The following is a 12,532-nucleotide window of genomic DNA, read 5'->3' as shown; positions in this document are numbered from 1 at the left end:
GATCAATAGGCAGGCCCTCTCCAAGTGGTATAACCCTCTCTGGCCGAGCTACCAAGTTAGAACCGGTAGCTTGTAAGGTCACCAGCCTGCTGCTGCTACCTTGCCCAGTCGTGGGGTTAGAGGCAGCTACCTGGGCGAACAATGGAGCTGTGCCAGGGCATGACAACTTAGTTACAAGGTCTCCCAGTCTCTTGACCTCTAGGGCCATTATATTAAGTTTATCTACCAAGGGTTTAATAATCCCATCTATTTTAGTTTCTAATAAACTAGCTAAAAAGTTAAACTGGGTAGTGTCTAATTGCACACTATCCTCACTGACCCTATCTGCACCTGTTTTAATAAGGTCGCTCGAGGGGACTACTGCCTTTTTACGAGATATTCGAGAACACCCCGCTTAGCTAGTACTTTTCTACAAGCCCTGACAGCTCTAACAACAGGAGTAACAGGGGTATCTGGAGTAGTAGGTTGCTGGATGCTGATATCTTGCAAAGCAACATGTTCGTTTAGGGGGATATCTTGTTGCTGCATCACCAAACCATCCGGAGTTATATCCAAAATAATCGGATGATTAAACACCTCCCCGTCAGTAATATCAATGGTTGTACATGGGGATGAAGGTGGGGGTGATTTGTTAAGACCCAGGGACAACCTCCTTTCGTTATTTATTTTACTAACAGCTTTTATGAGGTAGTTGTCCATAGTTACTGCAACAGGAACCTGGGGTGTCTTGTTTTTAGACATGCTGATAAGTATTACTTTTTAAAGGGTATCTATATTAAAAAAGAATTATACACATCCGATATTTACACATGAACTGTCCAAAAAATAAAATTTGTCCAAAGTGCGGGATCTTATATCATGACGTCCCACTATACCGTGGTGTAGTCCTGATAGTCCGTTCACATAGAGATTAGTCCAGGGCTCGTGGCCCTGCCCTGCCACCTCCTGCTCTGCCCGCCTGCTTTTCTGTGCCTTCGGGCGCGCTTCGCCGGAAGTGGGAGATGTTCTGCTGCAAGGCAGGCAGGGAGCTGTAGTTCTCCCCAGTCCGCAGCCGAGTGATGGAAACTACTCGGCGGCTGGAAAAAACCACAGCGTCAGGGACCCAGCGCTGCCAGGGACCACAGGTGTAACGTGCGACCCCCTCCGCTTTCCTTACGGTATTTCCTGCTTTCTGGCACGTTCTGGGTAAGTTCAATATATCCTTTTTGCCTGCTTCTTTCCTCGTTTCTATTCAGCGCTGTCACAGGTGATGCTTGTCTCCAGCCCTCCTTGCGGCACTTTTCACCCGTTCACCCCGCCGCAGCCACTGCTCCTGCTCCGTCTCACCAGGAGTCCGGGGGCTGGGTGCCGGGAAGCTAGCATGCCAGGAGCATCATTAAAGACGCGATCTTCTTTCCGTTTTCAAAATGTGCTTTTAAAGATGCAGAAACGGGCAGCAGGCTTGGAAACACACCGAAACCAGAGCTCTTCCTCGATATCCCTTCAAGACGCCGCCACTACGATCCGACCAGGGCTCTCGCAGCATACCGCCATCACCCCATTCCTTGATTCATTTCCCAAACTTTGACAGATTTTGGCTGCTGTCATTCTGGCCATAGGCTGCAGGTTGACTTTTGTAATTAAAGGCCTGCGGCTGGATGGCTGGTCGGGTCCAGGAGGTTCCACGGCCTGCTTCATCTCGAGGGGGGCAGGGGAGAGGGAGCGTCATAGAGGTTGCTGCTTCCCCACTAGTCTGGCACTCCTGCCCCGCCTCCTCACTACCGCCTGCATACTCACTGGGTCTGCTGATCTCCAATCGTACCCCGCTCACCGGTGAGCAACTGGATCATGTCTGCCTGCTCATCTTGTTCAGAGTAGTCCGGTCGCCATTTTGTTTTCAGGCCTGTATTTCCACAACAGAAAGCATTGGTTCCGTTTTTTATCAGGAATCTAGAGTCCGCAAGCAGGAGATTAGGGCATTGAGAACCACAGCCCAGTAGGACATCAGGTAAGAAATTGGGTCCCAGGATGGAGGAGGGCATCTGTGGATTTGATCCTAAAAGGCAGTCCCTGGCCGGGAGCTCCTTGCCGGAGCTCCTCACCTGTCGGCCATCTTGGATGCTTCGAGTAGCAGTGCAACCAGTGCAACCAAAGATGCACAGTTGGCCCTGGTGCTGGCAAAGAGATGGATGGCCACTGGGTGGATGGGCATGAGGGTCCCGTTATTGACTCATTGGTTACGGGACCTACTAGAATGGGGGGTGGCTGAGGAACATCACATGAGAATATCTTGTAATGATGAGGGGGCTGCTGAGGCCATAATGATGTGATCCCAACTGCATAGTATGTTTCAGGACGACTCTGATGCATCTTCCGAGAGTGTTAGGCTTGCCCAATATTGCAGGGTCATCCCAGAACTTTTTGCATTCCTCTTGTATTTTTTCTGACCTGGGGTTGGTGGTTTTAGGACTTTGGGCACTTTATCATTGCTGTCCAGTGTTAAAGTGCATGTGCTGTCTATGGTAAACTTGGTAAGATTGGTCTACACCTTTTTGGCATATTTAATTTACCTATCAGTCCCTGGTAAAGTGATATCTCATATACCCAGGGCCAGTAAATTAAATGCTACTGGTAGGCTTGTAGCGCTGCTTGCGCCACCCACCAAAGTAGCCTTTCAAACCTCGGGCCTCTGCCATTGCAGGGCCTGCACGCACAGTTTACTGCCGCTGTGACATGGCACCTAAAGTGGGTGCCACGTCCGTGACTCCCCTTTTACTAAATATCAGTCATGCCTAAGGTAGGCCCTAGCAAGCCATATGGGCAGGGTGCAGTGTAGGTAAAAGGTAGGACATGTGCCTAAACATTGTGGCATGTCCTGGTAGTGACAAACAGCCTATTTGGTTTCTCACTGCTGTGAGCCTACCCACAAATAGGAATGCACTGGGATTCCCTGATAGGGGTGGCGTGATCAAGTTTGGTATTTGTGGAATAGTGGCAATAAATGCTGCATAATGGTGTTCGCAGATTTATTATCACTATTTTAAAAATGCCACTTTTAGAAGAGGGCATTTCTGTGCGCTATATGTCTTTGTGCCTGCCTGTTATGTATTGCATGTCTGGTGCTGGATGACAGGGACTTGGGAGTTCTAGTGGCTCCAGAGGGCCTTGGTGAGTCAGCGCTATGCTGAATAGGCCTGATCTGCATGTGGAGTGATGGGAGGAGTAGCATCTGACCCTGAATCGGACTGTGCCTGCCTTTCACAATGCTGGCTCTGCCCCCCTGTGGTATGTCTGGTGTTGTGCAAGTAAAAAGATGTATGTAAGTACCCCCAGAACTGGTTTGGATTGGGCACAGAGCAATGTGCCAGGGGGAAGAACAAAGACACTTGTGATATAAATATTGGGGCTGTGACCCCATGAAAGGTGTGCTTACTTGGGAACTGCTGGGCCCCGCCATCTTGGGCTCCCTACTGGTGGGAGTGAAGCTGCTGCCCTGCTGAAGGGCCCCGGTGTGCTGGCCTGCCTGGGTTGATTGAACTAGAAGGAAACTCTACCCCCAGCGCACAGTGAAGTGCTCTGGATGCTGGTGGGATGCTCCACTTGGGAAGAGCCCTGGGGCTGAATGCAAGCGTAGTGCTAGACTTTTTATCTTTAATCCAAGCACATTTTGGACATACTGAAAAACCAATTTGCCCAAAGGTGTGGGCACCTGCCCAACACAGCGCGTGAAGCACGCTCCTGCTGCCGTCTCCCTGAGCCTTGGGAGTGGGCTCCAGCCATGCAGAGAACGGACACCACTGTGCCGTGAAGAGTACCAGAGGGAGGAAGTAGGCAGAAGCCAGGCTGAGCCTGGTTGTGGGCGCGGCCATTGCCTTGCAACCGGCGAGCCAACAGGAGCTGCCCAGAAGAGGCCGCCGGAAGTCAGGCAAAGTCTGTGCCTGTTTGTGGAGCGGGCCGGTGACACAATTGAGCCGGAGCCTCTAGGGCTCTGTGTGCTACCAGCTAAAAGGCAACTGCTGTGAAAGATGGCTGCCGCCATCAGTTAAGGAGCGCTTTTGGTGAGGAGTCCCAACAGGGACAGAGAACCAGGTCTGGGCACGGGTGTTGCTAGGGAAGGCAGGAGCCTCCCCGCTGCCCCAGGCAGCCTGCTGCAGAATGTTGATAACTTCGTGCCCGTGCCTACTACTGAGCAGCACCAGGTGCATGGTGCTCTCTTTCCGGCCGGCTGCGTGGTGATGAAGAGCGTGGGCCAGCAGACCCATCGCAGTAGCTAGCATGAGCACCCAGTGACGGTGTGCTCAACCTATCATGCAGATAGGGGCCCAGTTAGCCTTGTTAGTAACCCTAGTGTGCCTCGGTGTCTCCTGCAATTGTTAGACTGGGAATACTGACTCTAGTGGCAACACGTGCATCTAATTGGCATTAGCGTGATGGCACAAATAGTAATGCTGGGCATACTGTCATCAGTAAAGTGTAGTGCCCTGAGGCAGATGTTTGGCCTAGTGTGTGTTTGCATAATATGCTGATTATTATCACAATGTTTATGCCTCATGCTTTGTGCTAAGTGCTCTCTTACCAGTAGTTACTGGTTGTCCTCCCTAGCGGTCATTTATGTACTGGATATGACAGTGGCCCGATTGGCCATGTGACCTATGTGTACTATGACCAGTGTTTACTGTGGTGCACTATGGTAGAGGTTTATGCCTGGTGTGGTGTGCTAGTGTACCCTTACCAGTAGCTACTGGTTGTCTTCACTAAATGTGAGTTGCGATGTTATGACAATGGCCCGATTGGCCCTGTGGTGTTTATAATCCCTGTAAAGTCATACCAAGTGCCAGGTGACACAGTGTATATATGTGATTACGTTCTAATGTGTTTTATGGATAATACAAAGGCTATTTTTACATAACCTTGTGTGGAGTTTCTTTTATGGTTTGCCTAGTGTGTCGCGGCTGTGTGAGTGTGTTGCACAAACACTTACACATTGCCTCTGGGATAAGCCTAACTGCTCTGCCAAGCTACCAAGGGGGTGAGCAGGGGTTATCTTCGGTGTGTAACTCCCTTGCTCTCACTAGAGTGGTGGTTTCTGCCTGGCTTAGGTGCATGCCCCAGCCAACCAATAATCCCATTTCTAACAGAGAGTGACTCTGTGGCGGAAGTTGAAGGGGTAATACATTTTCTGCATTTCACAATTTCCTGCTTACCTGGTTAATGATGATGTTTCCTTGTATGCTGATTAGCTCACTGTCATGGTTTCTGTACTTACGAAATGGTTTAGCATTGGCAAGTAGCTACTTCTGCTCTTGAACACTGTCTATTGTCTTGTTGTAGCTGCCTTGGATGCAAATAGGTAATGTCTATGGAACTGTCGACACACTGTATGTATTGTTTTGAACCAATAAACACAGTTTTAAAAAAAAAGGTCTATGGAAATTGCATTGCATTTCAAGCCTGTTTGGAGACCTCCCTCTTATTTCTTTGCAACCCCTTGACCAAATGTATATATGTTCTATGACTTTCCAAAGTAAAATGAAAAACACAGAGTCCTGCTTGAGAATATTTGCAAGGGCTTGTGTAGTATTCTGTGGTAACTCAGGCGTTCCATAGAATGTGGAACGTCTTGTAAACGGTAGTTAGAGAGCAGACAAAGCGGCTTAGTGGTGTGTGACTGCGGCAGCTCTGTTACATTAAAGTTTTCTTCAACTCTTACCTGTGCGGAGGTCGTTTCTACAGGGAAGATTACTACATCTTATCACTGGCGACGAACTGGCAGAGCTGCTCAAGTACCCATCTAGGCTGTGGCGCATTGTTCAACTCGGCACAGGTTCAACGCAGCGTGGGAGTATCTGGGGTCTTTTTTAAACTGTACTTAGGGACATAGTTCAGCACCTTGGCACCATTGATGCTGGAGCAATCTTCATAGTCGCGTGTGCTCAGATTTATGTTACATCAGTAAAGTCATAAGGATTGTGAGAAGTCCCAGCTTCTCACAAAATGTAGGCAAATGTATTCAGCAGGAGAGTGGTGAGAGTGCAGTATGTAGCTGGTTGTGCATTTTGGAGCACACTGTTGAAAATATATTGTTAAAGCATGGTGCAGTAGCGCATTGTCATTTACAGACAGCACATTTTCTATTGAAATGGCCACAACATTTTCACAGATGAACAATTTGACTGCTAAAACTATATAGGTCACAAATTGTAATGTGTGGAAATTGTGGGGTATATTTACAAGAATTGTCGCTATGCATTTTTCACGCTGCTTAGCAGCAATATTTTACCACTGCTGATCACCAAATCCTAATGCTATCTCTGTGACATATTTACAATACGTCACTACATGGTGTTAGGATGATCTAGCGGCCGGGAAAAATGTCGCTAACACTAGCGTAAAGGTGATAGAAAAATACACGTTAGCATGAAAAAAGTGCCAGCCAGCCAATTAGCAGCAAATAAAATTATGCTAGTCACTTTTCAGCTGCAAAAAGAGGTTACAAATTCACCTCTAAGGAAAACAAATCATAAAAACACTGGAAGCTAGCAGCACTCCCCCAATCTCCCAGCGCCTTGAGACCCTCACGGGCAAGTAGTGCACTTTACAAATGTTATGATTGATTGATTGATTGGAATGCAGAATGGAGCAGCCAGGACCAAGTTCAGCACAGGTCAACAACCTAACCCCCCAACCCTCCCAACAGCCAGGATGACCAGCCAGAGTTCTAGGGGAAGAGGAAATACAGATTCAGGGCCTCATTTATGAAAAGTAGAGCATTGTTGAGGAAAAACCGTGATGCGTTACTTTTCATTGCACTATCTTTGCGACACCATGGATGTGCTGTATTTACACTATGGCGCACTATGTTGCAAGGACTCAACAGATACATCAGGAATGCTGACGTATGTGGTGGCACAATAATGATGCATTTCTGGAGTGTGTGGGATGCAACTCCAGCAATGTGTCAATGAGCAAGTCCCATAGGCAAGTCCCATGTGAAAAGCCCTACGTCACTCCTTACACCTGCTTCAAGCAGGCGTAAGGATTGTGAAGCAGCCAAGTCATAAGATTTGTGCAGCAAAAAACTCACAGATTTCACTGCGCTACTTCTACAAGGCTTTTTTATGTGGGAATGCCCACCCTGTATACAATATATCTGACGCAGGTATAATGTAGCACAGAGATTTACAAAGTAATGCTTCTGCCTAGATGTGTCACTTTGTAAATTGGGCGTTGTGCTGTGCACTGTTTGTGCCACCGCAGCATCACAAAAATTTGAAGCAACAGAGGCACACGCCTTCATAAATAAGGGCCCCAGTCAGGGTCCTAAATGTGGAGGCGACGAAGCATCAACACCTGCTCTTGGTCAGCTCCAAGGTGTTATTGGGGACCAAAAACGCTATTCGGCAGTTTTAGTCAGCAAGGTAAACTTTATTGCAGAGTTCGAGAGGACAGATATCAAGCGCAATACTAAGCAGAAACTGGCTATCAATCGACAGGCTGCAATGCAGACCGTAGGTGGCAGTCCAGTGTAATTTGTGTGAATTCTTTGCCGCTAACGGTTTAGATTTAGGATTTTCCATTGACAACTCTTGTGCTTTGTGAGTTTTTTCACTGCGGCTATGAAAACTTCACGCTAACATGTACTGCGGCCAAGAAATTAACGCTAAGTGGTATGTGCCCAGTATTTGTACTATATGTTTAGCTGTTGCATGTCTGGCAACAGTGTATGGCAATGGCATGTAATATATGTTGTGTATGTGACTTTCAATGGTCAGATGTCTTTGGTTCAATATGTGTTGAGGCTCTCAACATGGCACTGCCTTTCCTAGCCCCCTGTTAGTGCACTCTTGGGTGTACAAGGGATTTCCTTTGGTGCTGCCCAAACGAGGATTCCTGGCTAGCATTTACCTGACTGGAGGAAAGGTGCCAGCTGGCCACACTGCACTGCATGTCTTTCATAGTGAATGGTCGTCTGGCACAACAATGGGCCATCTGTGCACAGGGCCCACATCAACACCTGCCCACTCCTCCTTGTCAGTGGACTGAGCAGCTGGGGGTCGCTGGGGCAGGTGACAGCAGACACCTGGACTACAAACTAGACTCTATACTAGCTGATGTGGAGAAAATAGGTACCTCCCTCAAACAGGTGCGCACTTCCCTCGAGTACCGCATCGACAAAATCACAATCGACTTCACCCTGGAGCGTGCAGATCATTCGCAAGCTGACTGACAACTTATGCAACATTGAGCAAGAACTGGCTGAAGTCCACCCTATTACCTGGACTGCAGCATTGGAGGTACAGGAGCCAATGGCATGTGTGAAAGTCGCTAGAAAGAAGAGCGAAGGGTGTGGAGGACTGCTCCTGGCAGAACAAAGTGCAGGTGGTGGGCCTGCTCAAGGGATCAGAAGGATCTGATGCAGTGGCATATACTGAGACAGGGTTACGGGACCGACTGCCAGCAGGTGCACTCTCCCCATTCTTTGTTACGAAGCGGGCCCGTTGAGTGTCAGAGAGGCATCTGCCACCAAGGGCAGGTCAAGACCCTTTCTCTTCCACCTCCTACATGGATCGTGATGCTGTCCAGTGGGAGGTACGTAAGCTGGGGGAGGTGAACATGCTTTTCTTTCTGGATTACGCTATGAGGCTACATAGGCAGAGAGTGTCATTTGTAGTAGTTAAGCGATGCCTCCTGGAATTCAGCATCAAATACTCCCTCCTCTTCCCGGCAAGGCTGCGAGTGGTCTCAGATGATAACATGTGATTCTTTGACACCACAAAGAGATCTCGACCTTGGCCAGTTCAAGTGGGAAGCATAGGAGGAACAGGTGCCCCCGCCCCAATCTGGAGCAGGTTATACTGGAGAGGTGAAAGGCACTGCATGCAGCAGCGGCGATGCACAATTGCACTCAGAGACAGGATCCCGACACTTCCCCTGAACGCTCCACCAGCGTCAATTTGCTCCACTGTGTTGTGGCCATCCAGTGCGGAGTCCAGTCGGCCCCATATGTGACTCCTCAGATGGCAGCTGACCTAATTTAGGGTTATGACTACCAAATGTAACATGTGGTGCCATTGATAGCTGATTCATTCGGCATTGGCAGGAAATTGATGTGGGAGCACACTGCTTCACCTCCCAGCAGGTTCGCCCCTAGGCATCATGGTAGATGCAGTTCGCCAACTGTGTATACTTGTAAAGGGCCTCTGGTGCATTGGCTAGGATGGTGCTATTGACAGAGAGATGGAAGGTAGTCTGGGAAGCTCTGAGCCTGCCCTCACAGCTGGACTAAAGACTGATACAAATGACACTGAGTGCTATTTCCTGGGGACATGTGGGGCACTGGTGTTCTAGAATCTCAACACCTTAGTGCATTAAGCTCTGTTCAGCTGGCGCTGATTGCTGGCAGTTACCACTAGGCGTTATTGCCAGTTTGGGTGGATACATTTTGACACTCCTCTCTTATGCTGTTCAATGTTACAATACTCCCATTCTCCCCCTCACCTTATCGTTTAACATGAGCAATGTTGTCCTGTAGGTGCTGCCCACATTTGCAGGCTTTTTACAGGATACTGTGCTCCCTTCCCCCTACTGCATTGCCACTGTACCTCTACAAACCTGCTCATTCTACACATGTCGGTTACTAACAATCACCTGGAATGTGAGGGGCATGCACACGCCATTGCACTGCTATGCTATGTATTCCTACCTTAAGCGCAGGTCAGCCCACATTGCATTATTGCAGGAAACACATATCACACTGCCTGAAGCCTGCAAGCTCCAGCACCGATGCCGTGATCGGGTATTTGCAATGGATTACTGCGTGTATGCGAGTGGGGTGTTTATCTGGATGCTGCAGTGCGTCCCCTTTGCAGTGGAGGAGACGGAGGTACATATTCATACTGGGGAGGTTGGATGGGAGGCGTTTATTACTCGGAAATGTGTATGCACCGAACACAGACCAGATGGCCTTTTCACGCACTCCAGTATACTAGCCCACTGGAGCACCATCCCCTGGCTCATAGGTGGGGATTAAAATGCTGTCACCAATCTGTCATTAGACAGGTCTTTGCCACTGGTTTCCCGTACAGTCACCATGTCTAACACCCGGGCCCTATGAGATTGGGTACTGCACTGGTGCTTAGTGGATGTCTGGAGAGCGTTAAACCCAGATGCGCGTCTATTCTTTTTATTCCTCGCTGCATGACCTACACATCCTCATTGACCGCATTGTGAGCTTGTCGCAGCTGCTCACGGTTTGCCAGTGTATAGTCTACCTGGGGCGCACACTTTGGATCACAATACCTAGCTTCTCCAGCTGGAATGGGAAGACGCCGAACAGGCAGTGCATATCTGGTGGCTATAACCTGCGGCGATGGAGGATCATCCTTTTTGGGCATTGCTGGGCACTGCTACAACAGACTTTATTTAAATAAACGCCAGTTCTGCTGCCACCAGAGGAGTAGAATAGGAAGAGTTCAAAGTCTCAATCAGGGGGGCACTTCATGGGACTCAGTTAGGGTGCTCACAAACAAATTAATGGCAATCTCATGCTTATTGAGTGCTCCTTCCTGAAGCTGCAGCGTGCCTCAATAACAATCTTGGGTGTTACTCAGCGTTAGGCGGATGCACGGCATGACTGGAGCAATTGCGATGCCTGAACTACTCTGCGCATTCCGCCGGCATTCATGCAGCTGCAGACTGAGTGGGGAGTTTGCTCGCATGGCTGATCCATCAGGAGCAGGCCTGGCACCCTATCCTTTCGCTGCATTTCCTTTTGAGACAGCTGTTTTACTCTCAGCGGGGTAGTCACCAGACAAAACACAGCTCTTTATGTGCCTGCTGCCAGTGTTAGCCCGGCTGATCTAATTGGCTTCTTTGCATCCGCTCGCTTGCCCTCCATTACGTCAGAACAGCAGGCAGAACTGGAGGAGCTGATCACACTATTTGAAGTCGGGTAGGCCGTCAGAGCTCTGGCCATTGGCAAGACACCCGGGCCGGAGGGCTGACAGCGGAAAATTATAAGGCATACGCTCCTGTATTGGCCTCTCACCTGTTTGCCCTGCATGAGGATTCACTTGAAGCCTCCATCCTTCCGGGCTCTCTCTGTGAAACTCTGCTAATTTCTGTGTCTAAGCTGGATAGAGACCCAATGCTCTAGGGCTCCTGCCACCCACTGGTGCTTTTAAACACTGTGTTGGACTTGGCCCTTCTTGCAGGGTCATCCCTAAAATCTTTGCCTTTCTCCTAGCTTTTTGTCTGACCTGGTGTTGGTGGATTTAGGACTCTGGGCACTTTAGCACTGCTGATCAGTCTAAAGTGTGTGTGCTCTCTATGTTAAAGATGGTAAGCTTAATCTACACCTGTTTGGCCTATTTAATTTACCTGTCAGTCTCTTGTAAAGTGGTATCTCATATACCCAGGGCTGGTAAATTAAATGCTACTGGGGGGCTTGGAGCGCTGATTTCGCCTTCCACCAAAGTAGCCTTTCAAATCTATCCCAGGCTTCTGCCATTGCAGAGCCCGTGCGTGCAGTGTTACTGCCGCTGTGACGTGGCACCTAAAGTGTGTGCCATCTCTGTTACTTCCCTGTTTACTGCATTTTAGTCACCCCTAAGGTAGGCCCTAACTAGCCCTATGGGCAGGGTGCATTGTAGGTAAAAGATAGGACATGTACCTTAAGTGTGTGACATGTCCTGGTAGTGACAAACAGCCATTTTGGTTTCTCACTATTTTTGGCCTGCCCTCCCTTAGGAATGCATTGGGGATTCCCTGATAAGTGTTTCAGTGGTAATTCCTGATATGAGAGGCGCAGAGTGGTCAAGTCTGGTATATTTGGAATAGTGATAATAAATGCTATGCAATGGTGTGCACAGATTTATTATGACTATCTCAGAAATGCCACTTGTAGAAGTTGTCATTTCTGTGTGCTATGTGTCTGCCTGCCTGATGTGAATTGCATATCTGGCTTTTGAGTGACAGGGGCTGGTGAGGTGTGTGTGGCTCCAATAGGGGCAGGGTGAGTCAGCGCTAGGCTGAATGGGACATCTGCATTTGGAGTAGTGGGAGGAGTAGTACCCTGACTCTGAATAGGTCAGTGCCTGCCTATGTGAATGCTGGCTCCACCCCCCTGTGGTGTGTCTGATGGTAGAGCCCCCATCTCACAAAGGACGGTGTGAGCACTGTACACAAAGTGCTTCAACACCCCCCAGAACCAGTTGGAACTGGTCCACCAACCCCTGTGCTTGCAGACAAAGGAGAAATGTAGTATAAATGTAGGGGCTGTGACCCCATGAGGTGTGCTTGTGCTTACTTGGGCTGGGTGGGACACTCTGCCAGGAGGAACTGCCGTGGGACCCAGCTGCAGCTTCTTGGGGGTCCCTGCATGCTGGTCTGCCTGGCTGCACCCTGCGGGGGTGTCCTCAGCCCCAAGGACTTTTTCCTGCCTGCTGGATTCCTTGCCCAGCTTTACCCCAGTAACTTTGAGGAGCTTAGCGCCCCGAGAGTACTATATTTTGTTTACTGGAGCCCCAGAGGAGGGGACTTCAAGACTGCAAAT

General features: G+C 49.1%; 1 long non-coding RNA gene across 1 annotated transcript in view; it reads left to right on the top strand.

The window, feature by feature from the left end:
• Positions 1-1,058: 1,058 nt before the first annotated feature.
• The window catches only part of LOC144767605 (uncharacterized), a 157,397-nt gene continuing 145,923 nt past the window's right edge, over positions 1,059-12,532 (top strand). Inside the window, exon 1 of the long non-coding RNA XR_013598280.1 lies at positions 1,059-1,185. This is a non-coding gene — a long non-coding RNA (uncharacterized LOC144767605). The remainder of the gene's footprint in view (positions 1,186-12,532) is intronic.

Source organism: Lissotriton helveticus, chromosome 7 (genome assembly GCF_964261635.1).
Source record: "Lissotriton helveticus chromosome 7, aLisHel1.1, whole genome shotgun sequence".
In the NCBI taxonomy this organism is placed as follows: domain Eukaryota; kingdom Metazoa; phylum Chordata; class Amphibia; order Caudata; family Salamandridae; genus Lissotriton; species Lissotriton helveticus.
The sequence above is the reverse complement of the archived record's forward strand: the minus strand, read 5'-3'. Positions and strand labels throughout refer to the sequence as shown.